The 24,656-nt window shown below is 37.9% G+C and overlaps 1 long non-coding RNA gene across 1 annotated transcript in view; it reads left to right on the forward strand.

Moving 5' to 3' along the window:
* LOC134298695 (uncharacterized) overlaps positions 1-21,709 on the forward strand; it is a 103,240-nt gene extending 81,531 nt beyond the window's left edge. Inside the window, exons 2-3 of the long non-coding RNA XR_010005807.1 lie at positions 7,261-7,362; positions 21,422-21,709. This is a non-coding gene — a long non-coding RNA (uncharacterized LOC134298695). The remainder of the gene's footprint in view (positions 1-7,260; positions 7,363-21,421) is intronic.
* The last annotated feature ends 2,947 nt before the right edge of the window (positions 21,710-24,656 follow it).

Consider the following 24,656-nt stretch of genomic DNA (forward strand, 5'->3'; position numbering starts at 1 on the left):
TCTTTCATATTTGCTTTCTTAACGAGATTCGTTTAACCCCCCCCCTCACCTCCGCCCCCGCCGAAGCAGCTAATGTGGCATACTGAATGGGAATTCAAAATCTTCCTTGTTTCCCCACTCTGTATAGAGTTGCAGTGCTCAAACAAACATATGTCCCTCCATACAACAAACAGGGTCCCCTTAAGATGGCCAAGCTCTTATAATGTACCTTTGATTAACTTGGAACTCATCAGAGACATCTAAGAAAATTAAAAGATCTTAGTTATTGTATTTGAGTGTATTTGACATGAATAGTAGTGTGTGTGTGTGGGGGGGGGGGGAGATGGTCAAGATCTGGGAAAGTATTCTTACTCTCAGCCTCATAGAATCCTAATTTAAATTAGTGGTATGACATCAAGCTTCACCTCACACATACACGGTTAAATAAGAAATGTCCCTTGCCTATTGATCCTGTCTCATTCTCTGTATGTAGCTCCTTATTTCTTTCTGTGTAATGTAATAAGACTTTGTCTGTTCCTTATGCTATATGCCGGGCTGTGGCGCAGGCTGGTGAGCAGCCAGCTGCAACAAATCACTCTGACCAAGACGTCATGATTTCTAGGCCAGCTCAGAGCCTACGTTTGTCTCTGTCTCTGTTCTATGTTAAGGCATTGAATGTTTGCCTTATATGTGTGCAATGTGATCCGCCCTGAGTCCCCTTCGGGGTGAGAAGGGTGGAATAGAAATACTGTAAATAAATAAATAAATATGAGGATTTCCAGTAATTGTTTTTAAGCTTGAGCAGCATTTTTGCAGGAGAAAATAATGGAAGGGTTGCGAATGGGTTCTCAAAATTATTTCTGAGCTTGCTCCAGAGATACATGACCAGCATCACATTTAAGTGAGATATATGATGGTTTATTAACAATGGCAAAATGTGGGTGTTGCGTCATCCAGACTGATTGGAAATCCGGGACTTATTTACATTGTAGAATTATAGTACTATCTCCCACTTTAACTGTCATGACAACATCCCATAGAATTCTGTGACTGGCAGATTTAGGATTTAAAACTGATAGAGTGCTAGTGTCTTACCAAATGGCATGCTCCAGAAGAGTGGTTCTTAACCCTCCAGATAGCTACAGTGCACTCACAAAATTATGAGCTTTTACAGTTAAGAAGAAAGGAAAGAGAGAGACAAAAGGCCAAATCTTATATCCACAAAAAACTTTATGTGGATAGAGGAGGTGTCAGAGAGAAAGGATTTATCTTGCCATTGGGTGTCTTTCTCTGCCTCACTTTATATTATTTTCATCAACATCACAGGAAGCATGAATGGCATGCAATATCATCTAATGAGGCCATCACCCCAACAATGGATTTAATAGTAGTTGAGTCTTAGTGGAGCTAGTGAAGTGGAACTGTTCCTGGAATGCATGCTGCTGCTGCTGCTGCTCTGAGCCTGTGGATGGAATTGATATGGAAGCTAATGCTGGAATGGATGCTGATGTGGAGGAGAAGAGGAGCTGAAAGAGTTGAGTGGATCAACAAGCACCAGTGGCTGTGCTGGTGGAGGTGCTCCAAGCTCAAAGCATAAATAATTCTCAGTGCATTAAGGTCACCAATATCAACTCTGATGGCTCACAGGAATGCATTGCCACTCCAAAATTCATTTCAGACTCAGATTCTTTGCATTGTTGGACCCTCTTTTTAAAGCTTTTTGTATGCGCATTCAGAAGATAAAAGATGGAGAAAAACCATTTTCATTTAATACAACTTTAAAATGACTTGAAAATTAGTTTAGGATGATGTTGTCTGATGATAAGTGTCCAGGGAGCCTTTAACATGAATTGACCAACTGGCCTCCTGTTTCAGTACAGGAAATTGCAGACCTGAGAGTTGGTCTAGAAAATGGAAAAGCGGCTGGATTGGATTTAATTACCCCAGAGATTTTGAAATCAGATCCTGAATGGTAGACCCTCTCTTGTTCAACATCATTAACAACATGAGTATCCTACCAAATAGTTGGCGATTGCCATTATAGTTCCAATTACAAAAAGGGTGACCCTACCAATCCTTCTAAGTACTGGCCAATTAGCCTTATATCTGTAATTGGAAAGCTTTATGCAAAATTCCTATTAATTAACTTGCAAACCTGGCTGGACAATAATAAAATGATCAGCCCTGAGCAAGCTGGATTCCGTAAGGATAAATCAATCTTGGATCACTGCTTAGTACTTTCACATTTGACAAACAAATACTCCACATATAAAGCTTCCAAGCTATTTGCTGCTAACAAGATCTAAAAGGAGTCTTTGACTCCATAACAAGAAAAATGTTGTGTGACAAGCTGAGGTCTTTAAATATCGATCACAGACTTTTTTTCTAATTAGACAACTGTACTCCAGTACTGTTTGCCAAATTAGATGCTCCGAGGAAGGCCAGCTAACATCTGAAATTAGTGCTAGATGTGAGGTCAAGTAGAGTTGCATACTACTACTTTGTTCAACATATTCCTGTATGATTTACCCCAGGCTTTAGCGTTGGTGAATGGTCATCGTCCTAAGTTCCATTCTACACGTTTCCTTACTCTTATATGCAAGTGATGCTGTGTTATTGTCCTTATCTAGTATTGGCCTCAAATGCTTAATTCATTGTTTTGCCAATTACTGTGAAATTAATAGACTGGAAATTAGCTAGGTGAAATCCAAAATTCTCATTTTTGCCAAAAAGTGGAAGCCCATGTCTTGGCAGATCAGGGGCCACAAAATTGCACAGATCAAATACTTCCATTACCTTGGGATTTGCTATTGATATAACCTGTTGTGGCTCTCACAGCAACAAGCAGTATTGGCTTCTACACATACCTACATTGCAGCAATATATTGTTTAATATACCATAAGGGTAACCAATATAGCCCTGCTGTCCTCTTAAGTTTTTGAGGCTAGGATTGGATCTCTATTACTATATGGCTCCCCTCTTTGGAATTCTGCAATCAATAAATCATTTAAAACACCACATTCCAAGTTTCTCAGGAAACTAATAGGACTCTCGAAATGTATGCTTTATGCCATTCTACACATTGAGACAGGTCAAACCACTCTTGAAACATTGACATGGACGAGAATTAAAAAAATTCTAGCTGCATATACATTTTCAAGCAGACCACGATAGCTATATTCCTTCTCTGTTATCAGGTCATTTTTATTTTAGAACCGTATTCTTTGATTCTCAGAAAGATCGAAGCAATTGGCCTGTCTTTGGAAGCACTTTTAATGCTCATAAATGTGGAAGCCTGCAAGTCAATCAAGAGCAGACTTTTGGATCTTGACTTCCATAATCTGATGTTGCAGCCCAGCCACCGATGTGACACCTCTGAACCCAAAATAACACTTAGCCAACAAGAAAGTAGTCAACTGAGTTAAAGTTTATTATAAAAGAAGTGTAATATAAAAAAGCTAACTCAAAGTAAAACAAGTTTCTCCAACATATACATAAAAGGCAGAAGCATAAATAGTCACAATATTCTTGATGCAGCAAACCACACAGATCACTATAGAAAGTAAAGCCAAAAATCCACAGAACTTAGACCAAGAGCTATATCCAAAACAGGATTCTCCAGTTCCAAACCAGGAAACATGACATGGAAGCAAAGCCCAAAATCTTTTGTCCTGGAGCTCATGAAAAAAAAAAACATAACCTTCCCTTGAAAATGCAAAGTTGTTCTCACAAAGAACAACTCACAAAGCTGACTTAATAAACTGACTAGTTTTCATGGGGACACTAATGATCTACTAACTGGCATTTCTTTGTTTATCTTTTAGATGTTGTGAGAACCTTAATTGCCTTTGTCTAGTGTTATCTCACCTTAACTGAAGGCACTGAGAGATAGGCAACAACCCAGCCTCGCCCTCCTCCCTCATATCATTCCCATAGTCAGGCCGAGCCTCTGGCTGTGTTTCATGGAAACATTCTCACTAAAATCAGATCTGTCTTTGGAGAAATTCCCATCATCCAGAGAATAGTTCTTCTCTGGATGATGGGAATTTCTCCAAAGACAGATCTGATTTTGTTCCTGAGACATTACAGAAATGGTGGACTCCAATTCAGACTCTACTTCAAGAGTATCAGGCCCCATTACCAAAGTATCCCCCTCCTCCTCCTCAGACCAGACCTGATTCTTGCCGCAAAGACAACTTGTTCCCCTACCACATCATTAATTCCATGCAAGTGTGGAGTCATGGTTGCATATCTTCTCATTTTGATTAATCCCACCCTGAAGAGAGTTTGGTGACTGCAAGATGTAATGTGCTGCCATTAGCTCTTTTAGACGGGAGATAGAAAAAGTGGAACATTCCAAAAGGGTTTGTTCGTGTAACTTGGTCTGTGTTGAAACACCTCACTATTTTTTGTTTGTTCCAAATATGATAATAAACAGATGAAAAAGAGGAATTTAATTTTTTCACAGTGTTCTCAATGGCAAGGGTGTTAGAAAATTCCATATCTTCTGAACGCTGACGCATTCTTTTTTTTAGACTGTTGCAAATTTTATCCTTGAGGTGTTTCATGGCTTTCATGGCCGGGATCACAGGGTTGTTGTATGTCTTTTGGGCTGTGTGGCCATGTTCCAGAGAGAATACTTCTGGAACATGGCCATACAGCCCAAAAGACATACAACAACCCTTTATCTTTGAGATTAGTAACTTTTAAGTATGTTTTCTTTTGATCTGTGATTTCCTCTTGTTGTATATAGTATACCAGTGTTGCATGCCAAATTTGTTGTTGTATGCCAATAAAGGCTGTGTGTGTGTGTGAATGCCAATTGGATAATTAGGTTATCAAATAGTCGCATCATAGTTTATATCCCTTTTTAGGTAAGAAAGAGAAGGCTGTTCTATAGAGACATTAAAATTGGTCTCAGTTTGTGATGACCATTTCAAATGTGTGTATCATTCATATTTTTTCAGATGCAAAGTTTGAGATTGAACCAACAAAAGCAGAGAACACTAGTTGCTCATGGCAAAGTCATCAATGACAATGTGTTGTTGAAGGCTTTCATGGCCAGAATCACAGGGTTGTTGTGAGTTTTCCGTGCTGAGGATGTCTGCCAGAGATGTGGGTGAAACGTCAGGAGAGAATGCTTCTGGAACACCGCCATACAGCCCAGAAAACTCCCAACAACCCTTATCAATTGCAAACTGGGAAATTGAACTCAAAAAGTGTGGGGATATCAGCACATAATCTATCACACTACAACCCATGCCAAAATGAAAGTAAAGCCATCTGCATGGATTCCACAAATGAAGCCATGTCTCTAAGTCTGCAAGACCTGAGCAGGACTGTGATGACAAGTATCACTCATGGATGGGTTGATCGTAAGTCAAAGTTGACTTGATAGCATTTAGAAACAAACAGGGTTGGATTGTAAATACAACATTTTTGATGGTATGCAATTCAATAGATCTTTTTGTGATAGATTGATATCAATATAGATACAATATAGATATTTTTATTTTTAAAATAAAACATACACCAGAGGCATTTCTTTAAAAAAAAAGGAAAAGAAGATTCCAATTCCAGATTATTGCACAAGACTGTTTTGAGCAACATCAAGAATAAACTTTGTTTTTCCTTTTAAAGAGATGTTTTAGTGCTCCATAAGAAAGATTGTACTTCTTAACAACCTGATGTTCCCACTGTGTCTGTGTGCGTGTGAAGTTTTTAACATGATGTTTAAACCCATGAGGTTGTAAATCTCTTCCTTTTCACAGGTGCTAAGTTCACTCAAAATAATTTTCCAGCATAGCAAATAAAAGTAAGTGCCAGTTTAAACAAAATTGAAACATTTGCAGTACCTGCTAGGTTGGGAGCCCCATCAATGTCACTGCTAACAACAGAGCATCAATCACACTGCACTTGAAATACCGCATGCCATAATAGACTCAGCTTGTCATACTTGGCTTCCACCTTATCCAACTTATAAGAAAAACCAAGTTCTGTATCTCTGTGAAGAGGGCGGGGAGGCATAAACAATAAAATTCAGCACTGAAAAAAACTATTAGTTTCTTCGACTTTTAAAATGCTGCTTTCCCCATTCAGATTTTGAATTTGATTGTCTAGCCACTGAAGGTATCTAACTTCTTGCATATTGCTCCTCATTTTCTTTTTCTCATAGACAAAAGCTTAACCCCTACTCCCCAATATGAAAAGAACAAGATTTCAAAGATGAGTTGAATTGCTAGGTGTTCTTTTGTCTCATTTCAAATTAAAAGGTTAAATGGGATCACTGCAAGGAATTGTTTAGCTTCTCTCACAAGTTTGGGAGAAGTATGGGGAAATGTTAGCAACAAATCTGAGTATGCAAAGGGGTGAAACAGCCTAACTTATGCTGACCTTATTCACATTTTCAAATTCAGGGTTAAATAAACATGTGAGACATTAAGAATAAGCACAATATTTACCAAATATTTAGTACAGATCTGCATAGGCGTCTCACATGATGTAGAAGTATGGAGTTAAATATTGATCAGTTATATCTTTGTTGCATTTCTAAAAAAAAATCGTATTCTCATCCATCCCATGTTGTATTGTGTTGCAACCTCTCTCCAATTTCCCACACAAAAATTTGATTTGACTTTTTTGGTATACAAATTTCACTTGTTATATTATATTACTTGCGTTATATTAGTTATGCGCCTTTTTAGATGTGTGTATCGCTTTGAACATCTTTTGACCAAATATGGTACTCACATATGACGATTTCTGAGGAGAATGTATTAATGCTTACTGCCCATCAGATGTGAAATAGCTATTTTCATAGAGAATTACAAAGCCAATGGACCATTTTTGCATTCAAATGTACAACTAATGTTGTAGGGTTTAAAATTAAATTATTACATGCATGCCTCTATATTAAATAGATACAAAGCCTCCCTTTTGCAGAAGCTCATCCTTATCCAGAGTGGATAGATGCACTGGGAGGTAGACCTAGCACACTTACTCTCTCTCTTTTTTTGTTCTCACAGTCCTTAAATGGAACATCTGAAAGAGCTACTGTCTGTGAAACATAAAGCTTGGCACTGAAGTGAAGTATGATTATTTTTACTTCAGGGGTTGTTACTCTTGGAGACCCTATCTAAATAAAGAGAGAAATGAAACAAACAAACAACAAGGCATTTAAGTTGACATTCTTCCACTGTAAAAATCAGTTTTAAGGATTAATGATTGAATTGAACTCTCCATAGGCCCAGCTAATATCTCTCCTATCTCCTTCTTTCTAGCTACATTTCCTCAAGGTTTCCAAATGCATTAGAATTACCCAAAGAACCGGATGAACAGATTCATCACCATTGATCAAAACCGACTTTGAGGATGTCCTTCAGGTGCGTCAGTTGGTGATTTGAAACAAGTGCCACTTCCTGGCTGTCTTATGTTTTTTACGACTTCTAGTGAACATCAATAATATGAATTCCATTTTAATTCTTCTGTAAGGGATCTTATTTATAGAGCAATTTCCATTGCAGTGTCTTGTCCCTGTGAAATGATTGCCAACTCAGGCTGCTGTTAAAGTTTACAGCTCAGGTCTCCCTTCCAGGTATAATATGGATATTACTCTTTTTTTTCCTCAGAAAAGTAATTTAAAATACAAACCACAGAGAACATATTAACTCCTCACAAACTCATCAGTTCAGGATTGCTAGATGAATGTAGAAAGTGGTCAAGATCCATCCAAGGATATGTTAAAAAAAAGTGACATTGTTGCTGTGAACAGCATTTTTCAACTTGGCAGTATAGGTTGACAACTTTGTTCAAGGCATGTAGAGAACACCAGGCTTGTAAACATTGGCTTTAACTAAAAGGATCTTTTTTCATAGTTGATTAAAATAACAGTTGGCACAAGTTCTGGAAATGCTTTATAAAATCTCCCTATTCCTTGATTCAAAACAATCCAGATTTTATTTTTAAGACTATAAAATCTACTGTATTTTAAATGAGCAGCTCAGAAGATGTACTTAAATGGCATCCTTAAATTATATCCTGACAAATAGCATGGAAGCAGCATTGAGGAATGTAAGCAGTGGGGAGGGACCTGCAGTACAATATCAGTAGAGAACCAAGCTGGTAAGCATAATGCTGTGTAAGCCCTATCTAAAATAATAAAAAAAATCTCATATGAGTGTATGTTCACATAGTGTAGTTGGTGGCTTCCAAGTTATTGTGGCAGTGAATTCATTCTGGGCTTTAGACAGGTTTAAAAGGAAATATTTAATAGTTCAGATTGTTTTCCCTCCAAAACTGGGACTCAAAATAGCTCAAAATTCAGGGTGGGAAAATACAATAAAATGTACAATATGTTTTCGTATGTATGATGGGAGGGATATCTTTTTTAGGGGTGGCACATTCTATCAGCCAGATGTAGTTACTAGGCATGTGTGATCCATGAAAAAATGGTTCAATACTCGCTTTGAAAGTAGGGGGCACTGGCACTTCATTTCTAAAGTCATTTCCGAATTTTGAAGCAAAAAATTCAAAACGTTCTGAAACTTCCAAATCTTTGTATGTACCTTGTTAATGACGAGTGTGCATGCGCATGAAGGAAAACATTATCGTCAATGGGGAAAATTGAGGGGCCTCTCTCTCCCTCATTTTTTTGAGATATCCTAATGAAATTTGCTACAGTGGTAGAACACATTTACCACTGTTAGCTCACCAAATCTAAGAATTTATTACTTATCCTCAGATTTTTGGCAAATTTTCAAAGTTTTTATAAAAAACATTTTTAACAATAACAAAAATCTGTTTCTGGTTTGAAAGTGTTATTTCCTGTTTCATTGGGTTGTATTCACTTTAAAAGTCGTTGTTCTACTTCAGAATCTGTTTTTATGGCTGAAACTTTGTTAAATTGGTGGAGACTCAGCAAACCATAATGTGCTATTTTTATAGAACAATGTCCCTTGCTGTTTTTATGACAGAACCAATTAGGAAATGACATTTATAAACCAGGAACAGAAATCATAGCACACCATCAAATCACTCTTGACAGATGACCATCAGCCTCTGAATAAGGAAATCTGTTCCTGTTTTGAAAGTGTTATTTCCTGTTTCATTGGGTTTTCTGGGGCTGAGAGTGTGTGACTTGCCCAAGATCACCCAGTGGGTTTCCATGGCTGAGTGGGGAATCAAGCCACAATCATAGTCCAACTCTCAAACCACTATACTACACCATGCTGTCCCAAAAAGGGGCCCAATGCTTTCTTCCTAGGAGGCTTAGCCCACTTCTGATGTTACATTAAGTCTAAGGGAAAAATCTCAGTCTTTTGTTTTTTATGGATGCTCCCATGAGAAAATATATAAGGATGTGAGTGAACTACAATTCCCAACCCTCCCAAAACTCCCCCAGGATTCACAGTTGGACATGTTGGGTCTGTGTGCAAAGCTTGGTCCAGATCCGTCACTTGCTAGGTTCAGTGTTCTCAAATACAGATGAACTATAACTCTCTGATGCCAAGGTCAATCACCCACAAAGCCTGCCAGTATTCACAATATTCACAGTTGGCCAATTGGGTCTGTGTGCCAAGCTTGGTCCAGATCCATCACTTTTCTTCTTATCCCAGAAGAAGTGGGGACTCATACAATCCAGTTTAAATCAGATAATCTGGGATCAGATCCTGGGATATAGGGCAGTGTAGATCCTGATTCCTCTTCTACACCAATCCTCTATCACAGGATCTGATCCCAGATTATCTGCTTTGAACTTGATTATATGAGTCCACACTGCCAGATAATCTGGGATAAGAAGATAGTCTAGGAGTGGGTTTCTTCCGATGGGGCTTAACCCACTTCTAACCAGGAGGGGTTTCTTCCTATGGGGCTTACACATACACACAAATATAGAGCGAATTTTAAATGGAATACTACTAAAACATAGATTTAAAGTGAAACCTTTTCCCTTCCCAGAATGATACTATCTATATTTTGCAAACCTCTGCTTCTGCAACCAAGAAGAAAGGGTGATTTCTCTCCAGCAACCACATGAAGAGCCCATTGCAAACCTCTCTTTCTCTCCAGCAACCGCTTGGAGATTTCTCTCCAGCAACTTTGCAAACCTCACTTCTGCAACCAGGAAAGGAAGGAAGATTTCTCTCTAGCAACCGCTGTAAGAGCCCTTTGCAAACCTTGCTTTCTCTCCAGCAACCGCTTGGAGATTTCTCTCCAGCAACGTTGCAAACCTCACTTCTGCAGCCAGGAAGGGAAGGGAGATTTCTCTCCAGCAACTGCTTGGAGATTTCTCTCTAGCAACCGCTGTAAGAGCCCTTTGCAAACCTTGCTTTCTCTCCAGCAACCGCTTGGAGATTTCTCTCCAGCAACTTTGCAAACCTCGCTTCTGCAACCAGGAAAGGAAGGAAGATTTCTCTCTAGCAACCGCTGTAAGAGCCCTTTGCAAACCTTGCTTTCTCTCCAGCAACCGCTTGGAGATTTCTCTCCAGCAACGTTGCAAACCTCACTTCTGCAGCCAGGAAGGGAAGGGAGATTTCTCTCCAGCAACTGCTTGGAGATTTCTCTCTAGCAACCGCTGTAAGAGCCCTTTGCAAACCTTGCTTTCTCTCCAGCAACCGCTTGGAGATTTCTCTCCAGCAACGTTGCAAACCTCGCTTCTGCAACCAGGAAAGAAAGGAAGATTTCTCTCTAGCAACTGCTGTAAGAGCCCTTTGCAAACCTTGCTTTCTCTCCAGCAACCGCTTGGAGATTTCTCTCCAGCAACGTTGCAAACCTCACTTCTGCAGCCAGGAAGGGAAGGGAGATTTCTCTCCAGCAACTGCTTGGAGATTTCTCTCTAGCAACTGCTTTAAGAGCCCTTTGCAAACCTCGCTTCTGCAACCAGGAAGGGAAGGGAGATTTCTCTCCAGCAACCACTTTAAGAGTCCTTTGGAAGGGAGATTTCTCATATATCCAAAGGTTATCCAAAGGTATTCCGAGGCATGGGTGCCAACACTTTGAATTGGAAGGTTAAATTCGAAGCACCAAACCACCTTAGAACCCCATTCAGATCTATTACGATTAACCAATTTATTACAATTAACGACTTTTACAATTTTTTTGCTCATGCCTAGTAGTTATACATCTCAGCTAATCCAGTGGTCAATATATCACTTGCAAATTCCTTTTTAGCAGAAAAGTCATCATTTGGGAGATCTACATGATGGCGGGGGGGGGGGGGGTGAGATATACTGGGACAAACTGATCCAAGCTGCTGAACTATGGTAGTCTGGCCTTTCCTTAGCTGATCAGAAGGCTTTGGGAGTTTTCAGGGGGTTGAGACAGCACAGAAATCAAAGTTAGCATCTGCATGTGGCCAATAAGCTACACTATCCCTTTTCTGCACATCAAACTCCACATAAACATTGAACAAATGTCTATGTTTGTGACAAACAATATTTCCATACAGTTTCATGACATTTTGTTGCTGTGATATTTAACAAAACACCTCTACATGGAGAGATGGACACCATGTGTTATCATACAGTAAGCTTACAACATTACTGGAAGAAAGCATAAATAATTCCACTCATTGTTTACTAGAAAAGCTGGCGTGAACACTTGGGCTGTCATTTCCTTATTTTTAAGAAATCCACAAAATAGTTAATTTCTGCATGGGATTTCCACTTGGACTTGCCATGTACCTTTTAACTTCACCTTGAAAGCCCATGGTTAGGAAAAAAAGGTTAAAAATGACTGTGTGTTTAATGTGCTTTTCCTAACCGTAACTTCTCTTTGCATTTTATGTGAACAAGTCCAGCACCACCAATTTCTAATTAGGTCCTTGTGATTTCATTCTAATTAGAAAATTCATAGCATCACTGACTTTTAATATTGCCTGTTTGTGGAAGTAATGCCAGAAGTGAGCATAAGAAATACACAAAGTGTTGACATTTACAATATTAGAGGGGTTGGGGGGATGAGGAGATGAGATCATTATGTAAAAAATAAAGAGTAGTTCACAGAGAACTGATGTGGAAATTAACCTTTGTGTATAACCTCAACAGTTCAGCAGCACTACAAATTGGATCAACAAGAAATTCATTTATTAAGGCATAATTTCTTCCAAAGTAACAGAGTGGATAACACTTTTCTATGCACTTTATTTAGTGTTTTATTAATTGGTCTGCTTTGCCTTCTTTCTCTCTGTACTAATGCCAAGAAAATTGGACAACAGACACATTGTCAGACTATGAGGATCGGCTTGAGAAACTGCAAGCTTAAAACGAAGGCACCAACCATTGTGTCTTTGTCATAATTTAATATATTATCATAAATACGTGTACCAGTAAATGTCCAATTACTAAACATTGGTTCAAACTATAAAGATACTGAACAGAATCCAGCATGTGCATTATTTCATAAACATCGGCAACACATTAAATCATGTTTAAGTCAGATTGAGACTATAGCAATATGCAATGCATATTGCATAATTGTGACATGTGGAGTGGATGTTTATGACTTTCATGGCTGGGATCACAGGGTTGTTGTATGTTTTCCGGGCTGTATGGCCATGTTCTAAAAGTATTCTCTCCTAATACTAATAGACCTTATACATATAGCCTGAAGGTAATTTTATACCTAACTTTTAATGATTTTGTGCTTAGAACAAGATTTGCATATATTGAACCATCGGAAATCAAAGATATCACTGTTTCCATGTGAACAATTTTTGGATTTTGGAGTATTTCAGATTTTGGGAGTCTAGAAAAGAGATGATTAACCTATAATACATAATAAAAAGATGACTTATTTGACCCAATCACAGTGAATCATTATCCCACTGTTTAAGAAATGATGTCACCAAGTAAACTGATGTAAGGAAAGATAGCATCCACATATATTTTTTAAGAAAACTAAATTATTGTGCCACAGTTATAACCCATCACAATCATGGGTATTGTTACTGACCATAGCTGTTATTTCTGAGTTTATACCTCACATTGTTCACATGATAAACAACCCTTGATAATGAACTCTTTATCCCTGATTGTATTGAAGAACTATCAAAGCCACTTATCTGGCACCATCAATACTAGGAAAGTGGCACTTAACTTACGATGAATGTTTATTTGTTTGAAAATAAACCATTTCCTCTGCTGCCCTTGTAAAGCTAGAAATAGCTCCTTTAAATGAAATTGGAATAAAGCTATGCCCCATGACTTGCTTTTCACTCTATCTGTTCTAAGAAGGATACTTCGGTGGGTGAGTTTTTAAAAGTTATAAAGAATAAACAAATAGGCTTGGTGTAGGTCAACTATACAATGTTTTGATGTCATATTCAAAAATGAGGCAAAACAAACAGCACTTGAATAAAACAAAACATCTTCCAACCTTAAGTTTTATTTCAAACCAAACAGTGCATGTGCTTACATGATCAATGGAAGATAAATGGGAACAAGACACCTGCGGGGATGGGTAAAAATGCAGAACAGATTTAACATACTTCCTAATAGACAGTGGTACACATATACCTTGGACACTGTCCTACCTTTGACTGTGATCAAGGACCCAGACAGGCCAGGGAGAACATCAAGAGCCTAAAACATAACATAGAAATAGAATGAGTATTCAAAGAATGGTCTCTCTCCTGAGATAGTTGACTCTTAGCAGCAGGGCTGGCTTCTTGGGGGAGGGGAGAGGTGCCCACTGAGACTCCTATTTCTAAGGTTAATATAAGATAATGAGAATAATATTTGATTTAAAAAACCTTCCCATTTCAGGACTTATTCTTTATGGATAATTCTGTATATATAGTCATTTTGTGCATAAACAGGATTTTATTTTGGCATAAAACACCTTTCTACAAATAATATTATTTTCTGCACAGAGAAGGTGGCTAATCTCTATATTCAACTGCTGGCATTAGCAATTTATCTTATGTCAGATTTATATACAGTATCATTGTTTCACACGCAAAATAGCATTTGTTGCACAAAAATATTTATACATGCATAAGTACTATTTTTATGCAAAAAAGAGCTGATTCCTTCAGAGAAAGTGCTTTTTTCTGCATAAAACAACCATGGACAATTTTTGTGCAGAGTAAATGCGAACAATCTTCCAAACTTCAGATTTTAGACTTTTTCACAGTGGGAAGAAAATTCTTACAGTTACACATTGCTTCTCTTGAGAGGAAAAAAATAGAAGAATTGCAATCCTGACATAAAACAGCAAACTCCAGGAAAAGAGATTAATTATCCACAGGAAAATGCATTATAAAATTAAGTCCACAACCTGCGATATACACATATATTGCCTAAAATATACTTAAACAGCTGTTTTTTAAAAATAATTAGTTATAGTTATAGTTTAAAAGCTTTAGTAAATTTGCAATAGTTATAAAACTTTACCAATTTTCTAGATGTAACCAAATTTAATGTTCTTTCCCCCTCCATAAACCCTGTGATACAATCTGGTGGCCTCTTGTACAAACAAAGCACACTTTCCTCCTGCCTATCTTGTTATTATTTCTACAAAAGGTACCCAGGGGAGTTGTACCAGGTACAGTAGAAATCATCTGTTGAACTGTAGCATTCCTCCTGTAACAGTAGTGTGACACTATTCTTCATTAAGTTACAGTTTACTGATGGTTGATGGTTTTCATATTAAAAGGGCAGTGAATATATTTTCTGTTTAATCCCAGTTCTAGAACTGCTGCCTAACATGTTGAATTGATTTATTGAGTTGGGTTGTTTTCAGTTCCTTGGGTAGCTTTTTTGTAATTTTGACTAAAACCTGGAGCTCATTCACATTAAAGCATCCAGCCATCACTGACACAAATGCATTTTAATGTAGTCACTTTGTTTGTTGGACTTAGGTATCAATTGCAAATCATCAATTATTTCGAATGTGTTACTTCCAACCTCTGAGTCAGTTGTAGCAAAAGCTCATGATGTCGCTTTTCTGCAAAAGGTACAGGAGTTATTGAGTAGCACGCAGTATTCAAGCTGATGGCAACACCTGCCTAATATTGAGTGTTTTGTGTCATTCTGAATTTCTCTCATCTTTCTCCCAAGCCCTGGACTCTAATCACATCTTTGAGTGTGTTTTTCAACATAAATAAATTCTGATTCTATTACCAAGTTTGTGATTTCAAGAGCTCCGCTTTTTTGCTTTTCCATTCCGCTTTCTCATTTAAGGCATCTTTTCTAAATTCGCACTAGGATTATTTGAAAAAAGGAATTTTATTTATTCCCCATGCTTCTTGGTTCTTGCTGAATCATTTTGTATTACTCAATAGTGTAAGACATCATCGCATTGTTATTGGTAAAGATGATATGACTGCAGCTTATCCAGTTCTCCAACTGACATTTAAGTCACAACGAAGCAACTAGCTAGATTTTAGACTACTGTGAATTAGGCTTTCCATGAGGCTGCCCTTGAGAATTGTTCAGAAGCTGCAGCTATTGTAAAATGTACCACCCAAATTTGCAGGAATTGTGAATTTTAGAGATCTTATAACATTAGTCTCACAAAAATTACACTGATATTTATGGCAAAGTGTCTTCTTTGCCATTCTAATCAGACCCAGTTCTTGGGATTCATTTGAAATGGTTTTCCCACTCCTCCCACAAGAAATCTCTATGTGGTTTCCTTTTCAAAATGTACTGTATATTATGATGAAGACTTGGGGTCATAATTGTTATCATGATTCAAGCCATAGAAAGGCCACCATATTTCAGGATCCCCAACAACAGGTGGTGGTTGATGTTGATGATTATACATTTATTACCTGTCTCTCCCTGTGGCTCAAGGTGGGATACAACATAATTAAAACAAGAGATAAAATACTTTTAAAAAACATAAAACAAGATACAGAGAGTTAAAATACAAGTAAAAATCCACTGATAAAATGCAAATTCAAATTAATCACTTAAAATTGACTGGGTAGGTGTGATGGAAGAGATGTCTTACAAGTTGCTAAATGATGGGACATGTTCAGATTTTCAAGGACAAAATGTTGGCAGCTCTGTCAAAAGTTACCTGGTCAATAAAGGTAACAGTTTCTTGTCAAAATAAAAAGGAGTATAACATAGAATGTCATAGAGTTTAAAACAAAATCCCTTTTGTGAACTGGAACTCCCAGTTCTCCAGCAACCATGACTACTAGATTCTGGTACTTGTAGTCCAAATAAATCTGTACAAAAGTTGTGGCATAACAACTTGAAACCTTGCCATAAGGATTGCTGGATCTTGGATCAAAAATCCATTAATTCTACAAAAATCAAGTCAGGAATTATATACTCCATTTTGTTGAGATTCCTCTGTATGTATAAGGGTGGGGAAAACGTGTTTCTAACTTTAACCTGACCCCACTCCACACTCTCTTTTGTGCTCTTTGTTGCTTTTCATCCCTCCTTACTTCTGGACTGGCCTTTTTCAGACAAAAGAGGAGGGATGTTAATTGCCTCTCTTATGGAAGGTACAGGTAAAGGTTTTCCCCTGACATTAAGTCTAGTCATGTCTGACTCTGGGAGTTGGTGTTCATCTCCATTTCTAAGCCAAAGACACCTATAAGGTCATGAGGCTGGAATGACTGCATGGAGTGACATTACCTTACCGCCGGAGCGGTACCTATTGATCTACTTACATTTGCATGTTTTCAAACTGCTAGGTTGGCAGAAGCTGGGGCTAACAGTGGGAGCTCACCCTGCTTACCGGATTCAGACTGCCAACCTTTTGGCCAGCAAGTCCAGCAGCTTAGTGGTTTCATCTGCTGTGCCACCAGGGGCTCCAATAAATAGCAATCTTAAATCTTTTGCTATAAATAAATTTCAAGGCCCCCCCTACACACACGCACACACACTGTGGCATTCAAAATGCTTTTTCCAACAACACAAAAAGAAGGGGATCTCTGTCTCACCTCCTCCCTCTCTATATATTTGGGTCAGGTATTTTCTGGCAGTTCATCCAGACCCAGAGAGTCATGGGAGTAGAAAATTGGCCCTTTGATTTGCCTTGGTTTTTTTCCCTAAATGTTCTATCCTAAAATTTAGCTAATAGGGCATAAATGTTAAGGCATAAATAATAAGAATAAACTACAATTTCCATGCCTTTTCTCTTAACCTTCAAAGACTATGGGGCAGAAAATGTTCCTAAACAAACAATTTAGCATTTAAAAGAAGTTAGAAGTTGGTTTTGAAAAAAGTATTGTAGGGAAAACACTTTCTGGAAAAACTGCAAGTTAGGGACAACCAAGAACATCAGTGGGGAAAAGTCTGTTACAATTTGTTTAGATGGAATTGATAGGGTTTTTTTGTTTTTGTTTTTTTGGTGCATTCAGTATATCGCCCATCATCATTTTTCACAACATCCTCCACCTTTTAATTTGCTTTGGAAATCTCATTTGCATGATTGCATGTTGTATTCTTTGTCTCAAAATATGTTAAGTGTTACTGTTGATTGGAAATAAAAGATTGTTGCAGAGGCACAATTTTCTTCAAGTGCCATGTTATGTAATCGTTTGCACGATGAATCATAGATGTTGATTTCATATGCTTTCAGCATTCTAACCTCTCTGCTGTTTTCAGTAGAAAACTGAAATTATATTAATAATAAACACGAGGACTTACAGCTTGGTTCCCTGCATGTTTCCAGGTGCATGCATGACTTGTTCAATATGTGAGCTTGGATTGCAGCTCAAAGCACAGTGCTCTTTCTGTCACTGATGATATTTTTTCTCCTGTAAAAACCTGAGCTCAGAACCAACTCCAATTTCTTATAAGAAACATTTCTAGGAGTGGACTGTATTCTATGAAAGAAATAAAATATATAACATATTAAAAATGTACAACAATTTAAAAGATGCATGACCCCTCCGTTTCTACAATGTGGATGAATATAGTTTAATTTTTGGTGGCAGACACCTGTTAAGGTGTTTGTTAAGGCATCAGTTTAGAAAATTTAAAAAATACAGTTATAGTCGGGATGGGGGCAGCAAAATAAAATGGGTAAAAGTTTTAGGAAAGCAGTTTTTAATGAAACATTAAGAAAAAACATCCTGGTGTCAATATAAAGGGGAAAATACTTTTGAATTGGTGGGGTATTCCTTTACTGGAGATGTTTATCAGAAAGCTGGACAGACATCTCTTATGCTATGCTGTAGCAGAATCCTGAACATAGATTCTAGAACAGATAGCACCCACATTCTCTCCATATTTATTTATTTACAACTCATGTATATGGATCTTTTTTTTGGCATGGAACTCAAGATAGCTTGCAACAAAATTAAACCAGAAATAAGAAAAATCTGGAAGATATATTTTGTTAAAAATACTATCATATAAAAACACTAATTTAAGTTATTATTGTAATTGTATGACACAGCAAATAAGATAGATATGCTGGATTTCGTATCACAAAATCACAAGTTGAACACTTTCCAAGTATCTAGGACTGTATGATGTATTTTTGGATGATGCGCACAGATCCCAGTAGGGTGGCCTTTTGCAGTTGGCAGATCATAATTTTGTCAATGCCTATTGTTTCCAAATGCCGGCTGAGATCTTTTGGCATGGCACCCAAAGTGCCGATCACCACTAGGACCACCTGCACTGGTTTCTGCCAGAGTCTTTGAAGTTCAATTTTGAGGTCCTGATAGCGGCTGAGTTTTTCCTGTTGTTTTTCGTCAATGCGACTGTCACCTGGGATGGCAACATCAATGATCCAAACCTTTTTCTTTTCCACAACTGTGATGTTTTGTGTGTTGTGTTCCAGAACTTTGTCAGTCTGGATTCAGAAGTCTCGCAGTATCTTTGCATGCTCATTTTCCAATACTTTTGCAGGTTTGTGATCCCACCAGTTCTTTAGTGCAGGGAGGTGGTACTTGAGGCATATTATTATTATTATTATTATTATTATTATTATTATTATTATTATTATTATTATTATTATTATTTTGATTAAAATTAATAGTAAGCATGAGTTCTCCTTAGGATCACCAAAGTCAGAAATAATCTGAAGGCACAGAACAACAATATACAAGTGCAGCACATGCAAACATCCTATTAAAATACTCTTTTGACCACAAAAAGAATGTTTGGAAAATAGCCAATAATTGATAGTGAAGTAGAGTTCAGCGAAGCCTTCTTTACTAGCAGCCTACCTTGTCACAGTGAAGAATTAATTATTTCTCTTACACTTCAACACTCTTTGGGTGCTTTTATGAGCCTAGAATGACACAAGTACACAGGTCCAGCTCTAATCATTACAAGAATTCTGTCTGGATCATCAAAATACACAAACCAAAATGTATCCAGTAACATGGGACAAGCAAGAATCAAACTTATACCCACATGACATGTAAACTACAGCATCCACATCAAAATAGGTCAAAGTATCTCCCCCCCCCAAAAAAAACAAGAGAGAAGCACATGCAAAGTCTTTATAATGGTGATCTGATTTCTCTTTTTGTAAAGCAGAATATAGAAACCATCTAACCACTTGGGTCATGTTTACTATACAACATAGTGCAAAGAGAATATGAAAGAGAAATATTATTTTCTCATTGCCACCACTTCCAGGGCATGAGCTTCTAAATTGGTTCTAGCCCAAGTTCAATCAGACATGTTTGGTTCTAGCCCAAGCTCAACCAGAGATGTTTGACCAAGATTTCTGCCATCAATATTCTATTATCCATTTCATTTGTTTCAGCCATGCCAGATGCTTAGTAAACCAGGGATTTGCTTACTTTCTTGGACATGTTTACTATTCTAGTCATTTTTCAATTTTGGAGGTCAACTGAGCCTAGCATACCAGGGAACTCCCTGAAATCCATTTAGATCCATTAGCTTCCTCTTGTAGACCATCTTAATCAATTCCCTGCCCCGAAAAAGTTTCCGGTCTTACTGTCAGAAGAACTATGTCAATTTCTTCCATGTTCAGATCACCCTTATCCTACCCTGCATAGAAAACTTGGTCTACCGTGTGGCCTGTTCCATAGATGACACCAGACACTATTTGGGTGCAAATTCATGGCCATCATGGAGGATATAATGTTCTGAGCCATTCTTGACAAATGAATGTTGAAGTCTGCCAGCTAAACAAACTGTAGACACTCTGACATAACAATAGAGCCAGTTCAGGAACAAACCAACATAGTGGTCCAAGCACCAACAGAATCCCTATGCTACCCTAGCCATCAAATTCATACAATCAAGCCCAGCAGATTCCTTGCGAAGAAAATAAAGTCACACTATATCACTCCAATTCTACCTCCCCACGTCCACTTCTTGTCCACCTCCATACAGAGGACCCAAGTGAACAAAACTCAGATAAGTTCCCCATTTCATCTGGCAAAATCTTGTAATACAAATCAAGTTGACATGTTCATTCAGGATCAGGACCTTTACCATGCATAAAACAGTTACTTTTTTAACCCAAAAGTCCAATATTAAAGTGTAATGGACATCAAATATGCTGAGGGTCTTCTCTATTTAGTGGTATAATATTGACTCCCACTCCATTTCTCCTTTTACCCATTATTTTTGCTTTAAGTATTACGGATCTATGATATAAAGAAATGTAATGGCAAAATTTCCCTTGCACTGAAATAATCATTGAGATGAAATTTTAAAACACTGCAAAAAGGATCTCCTTTTTAAAAGAAAAAAAAATGATGGAGAAATAAAGGAACAAGGCTCTGCTGTATAAATAGTCTCCATTAAACCTATGAAAAACTATACAAACATACTAAATTAGATGCCTTTGCTCCTGCAGCTAAATGTGCTATCTTAATTATATGAATGTGTCACCTTTTATATCAGCCTGAGGAAAAGTTCACACACAAGGTAAAATAAATAAAAGCTTTATGGTATGAAAGCTAATGAAATTTTTAATTCTAGGCAATCACAGAGCACTATAGATTCTGTTTTTCAAACAGGAATAATAGGGGCATGACAGGAAGCTATGGCTGTGATTGCATACTGAAGGCTCATCATGAATGACAGATATAACTGCAGAAAGATATCAGCACTAAAACTGTTTTGACCTCTCTATATTAGCAACAATTTTATGAATACTCATTACTACTGCACCTTCAATAAGTATGCCATAAATGGTTTTATCAGGCTTTTCAAAGAGGATTTTGGGTGGAGATAATTTTGGATCACCTAAAACAAAGACAAGGAAATTCTTTATTTTGAATGGGAAAATGACTACAAAATTAATTGAAATGCTTCAAACTATAGATTGAAAGTTATTCACAGCAGGGATGTATTTTATTTTGCTTACTGATTTTGGTGTGTGTATGTACACACATACACTACTTATAGCAAAATTGTGAACATGTGTAGTCAGAAGCAAGTATCTTCCTAGAAAAAGAATGGCAGAGAACAATACTTCTCTCCCCCCACACCTCCAACTCCAGCACTATAAATACTAATTTTTTGTTTGTTTTAGGATTTGGCTACTTCCTGCTTCACTACTGCCTTGAAGATGGATAATTGAAAGTAGCAGCAAACACAGATAGTCTATGGTTCAAATAATGCTATCATGCATGTGAAGGAAACCAACACCATCAACATGGATGTTCCTTTTTCTTCATGAGAGTGTTTTCCAGGAGTAGACTGAACATCCAGACAAAAGGTAAAGGTTTCCCCTGACGTTAAGTCCAGTCATGTCTGACTCTGGGGGTTGGTGCTCATCTCAATTTCTAAGCCGAAGAGCCGGTGTTGTCCATAGACACCTCCAAGGTCATGTGGCCGGCATGACTGCATGGGGTGCCATTACCTTCCCGCCGGAGCGGTACCTATTGATCTACTCACATTGGCATGTTTTTGAACTGCTAGGTTGGCAGGAGCTGGAGCTAACAGCGGCCGCTCCCGCCGCTCCCGGGGTTTGAACCTGGGACCTTTCGGTCTCCAGCTCAGTGCTTTAACGCACTTCGCCACTGGGGTTCCAGATAAGAAGCTTCTAATAAAAGCCAATAAATTTCCTATTGAAGTATTCACTGCTTTTCCAGTTTTACTGCCTAAATTAGTTCCCTCACTTTGCCTAGTGCAGTCCCCATAGTCCTTCAACTATTGGAATTCAACTCCTACATTATTTAAGATTGACCATGCTGACTAAGGTAAAATATACTGAATACAAATAGATGTGGAGATTGGACACATGCTGCTTGGTGCCTCTTGCCTAACAGGAGAATCAGCTGATTTTCCAAGTCCCATCTTGAGATCCCCTGGATAAATACAAAAATAAGCTTATTCTTGTTATCTATGTGCAATGCTTCTGAAAAAGGAAACATGAAAAAGAGAGGGGTATTTTTAAATATCAAGGCACGAACACCTTCAGCGATGTGGACCTTTGCCAGTGCATTTGCTGTTCTATTTGTTCTGTCATATTTGATTATACTCAAGCTCCCTCAAGCCTTTAGCTGAATTACACAATCATGACATTGTTTTTGGAAACAAAGATGCCCACAAAAGCATTTTGCACCTTTTGTATTCAGGGTATAGGTTTATTGACTACTATGATGCATTTAAGCATCTCTGGAAATATCTTCCATCAGTCATATAATTGAATCTGATAGATTTAATTCACTGGCTATGGGAAAAAATAATGCAAGACAGAGAATGTTCTTTAGATCCTTAGACAACAATACATTAGTAATCTTTGGCGTGCAGAATAAAGAGTAAGTTGGCAGGAGGAAGAGTAGCCCATGCAATCATATTTTTCCCTAGGGAATAATTCACAGAACATCCAATTACTTCTGTCCATTTTCATTTTGGAAAACAATTCATGGGGAGGTTATTATCTCTGTCCTAATGTGTTCATCAGCACTCCATTCCTAGCTGTATCTCTTTTATGTGAAGCTGTGTTTCCACATGAAGAACAATGCTTCAGTCCGATGGGGCATTTATTACATGAGAAATATACACCTTTACAGTCAATGCACATGACCAGTTGAAGCCAACCAATGAGGAAATTTTAGGTTGATAACAATAGACATAGCACAAAATGCATTGATCTAATCATACTAGAAATGAAAAGATGATCAAAAAATATTTTAACTGTGGCCAAAACCATCTCTTTTTTAATGTTAGGAAACTCTGATTTTTTTTTTCGTGTCAGGAGCAACCTGAGTTGCTTCTGGTGTGAGAGAATTGGCCGTCTGCAAGGACGTTGCCCAGGGGACGTCCGGATGTTTTGATGTTTTTACCATCCTTGTGGGAGGCTTCTCTCATGTCACCGCATGGAGCTGGAGCTGATAGAGGGAGCTCATCTGCGATCTCCCCGGGTGGGATTCAAACCTGGCAGCCTTCAGGTCAGCAACCCAACCTTCAGGTCACAAGGCTTTATCCCTCTACGCCACCGCGGACCAACAGGAAACTCTGATGAGAAGAGTTCTTAATTGATGGGGATCTTTGCAGCTCGGTACTTATTCTGTGCAAAATATGCATGTTCTTTGCAAGAAAACCATTTTCAGCAATAAAAAATACATTTCATTTCAAAATTATTAATATTGTGCAGAAAGGAACGATAATTCTGGATATTTTTGCATAAGGTTCACACATAATTGCTGTCCAGGTCGGCACCAGAAAAAGCCTTAGACACCAGTGAAAGTAAATAAAAAGAGTTTTACTTCAGCCAAAATAAAGATAATGCAATTTAGAAAAGAGAAAGTGATATCTCAATATTAATCTTCAAGCAAACTCAAAACAAATGTATTTGCAGCAGACATCAAATAAACAGGCTTACGAATTGCCAATAACAGGAGGTTTCAGAGATTCCATGCTATACATGATGCTGGGTTCAGCGTCTTTCTCGAAAGACAGTTGCAACCAGCACTGGGATCTAGCCTTGCTGCTGATTTATAGCCCTGAACCTTCCAGCATAGCTGACCCTAGGGTGAGGTCTGATTGCTCAGTGTTTTCTCTACTAGCCTAGCTGACCTTCTTCTGCCCTCTTTCTTCCTTCGTAGCTCCAAAAATGTAGAGATCTCTGCCATATCTGTTATCACTCCTTTCTCATCTTTTTTTCCTCACCAGTTAACTCTAAATCCCCAAGTACTGCTGCATCTTCAACCACCTGTCCTCCTCCTCCCTCAGAATCAGAAGAGCAATCCACAACTGCTGTGCTTATACAATAGCATTTTCTGTGTAAATACAGAATTTTCTCTGAATGCATTAAATTTCTGCATTGAAATGTGATTTTCCACATCATATTTTTTCAGGTGCAGAAAATGCTGGGGGTTTTTTTTTGCATTAAACAACTACACATGTGGAAAAGATTTCACTTTGTGATTAGTCATTAAAAGCGCTCAATAAAAGTAAAAATGGCAAAGCAGCTGGATGATATATGGATGAAACAAATTAAGAACTTTGGCCCAAAAGCAAGGTGCTGGCTGCTGAAGCTGATTAACAACTGCATTGCATGCATCCTGTCAGATTCCCAAAATCTAGAGGGAATCAAGAATCATAGCCATCTTGAAGTCAAGCAAAGATCATAATGATTAAAAAGCTATAGACCAATCTACATATTGTGCCATCTTTACAAAGTTCTGAAGAGACTTATTTTGCATAGAATTATGGGGAAAAATAGATCCATATATGATTCCACAGCAAGATGGCTTCAGGAAAGGTAAAAGCTGCATATTACAGGTTTTGAACCAAACTCAGCACAAAGAAGATGGTGT

The sequence above is a fragment of the Anolis carolinensis genome, chromosome 4 (genome assembly GCF_035594765.1).
Source record: "Anolis carolinensis isolate JA03-04 chromosome 4, rAnoCar3.1.pri, whole genome shotgun sequence".
NCBI classification, from domain to species: domain Eukaryota; kingdom Metazoa; phylum Chordata; class Lepidosauria; order Squamata; family Dactyloidae; genus Anolis; species Anolis carolinensis.